The sequence below is a fragment of the Gekko japonicus genome, unplaced genomic scaffold (assembly GCF_001447785.1).
Source record: "Gekko japonicus isolate JY-2015 unplaced genomic scaffold, Gekko_japonicus_V1.1 scaffold2634, whole genome shotgun sequence".
In the NCBI taxonomy this organism is placed as follows: domain Eukaryota; kingdom Metazoa; phylum Chordata; class Lepidosauria; order Squamata; family Gekkonidae; genus Gekko; species Gekko japonicus.
The window spans coordinates 103,597-104,440 of NW_015172087.1; positions in this window are offsets into that span (position 1 = coordinate 103,597).

Below are 844 nucleotides of genomic sequence, written 5' to 3' on the forward strand. Positions count from 1 at the left end.
CAGCAGTTTGAACGTGTGATTTCCATGGATAGTTCTGGGAGGCTTTCCTGTGCGTTGCCAATACACCAGCATCTTCCCCTGTGTTTGCTTCCGGCCGAATGCTGCATTGTGATTTTGCACTGACTTACTGAAATAGATGTTCATTCCTGAACTGCCTTCTACCAAGCTAGATGGTTCTAAATGTGCTTTGCCGTAAAGCAAAGATACTTCCCTGAGCCCAGTTTGCTTAGGTGTTTGTCCTCCCCTCTGGATCAGCGGACCCAGCAGTCACATCCCTTTGCTGAGTTCCAGCACTGCACAAACTCACTGCTGTAGACTGCAGTATACAATGGCTCTGGTCTAGCCATACACTAGAGCTTTGCCAAGCCAAGGAAGAATTGGCACTTTCACAGCCTACTGCACACTGATTGGGTTGTGTTCTTCATGGAACGTACTCTGTCCGCAGGGTTGTTCATTCCCTGTGATAGATGTTGTTTACCATGGCAGTAACATTCTGTGCCCGAGAGTGATTGTTGTAGATCCATGTAAACCAGGTGGGAGGAAGGGATGGCTGCCAGCATGAGAATGTTTCATGGAGCGGGTCATGCTGGAAGGGCAAGTAAATTGCCTAGGGGGTGGGCTCTGTGATTGGCTCTGAAAGCTAAAAGAGAGCTAGGCACTCTCCAAGCCAGAGACATGACCCAGATTTGGGGGCTTCTGAAAGTCATTGTAGTAGATGTGTCCATTCCATGGGCGGGGGGAATCACTGAATTTGATGTGCATGATTAAACTTCTCCTTCTGGCCCCCAGGGAGCTTCTTAGTGGTCTGTTTTGTATCTCATGCAAAAGAAACTCAGCCTTTTCT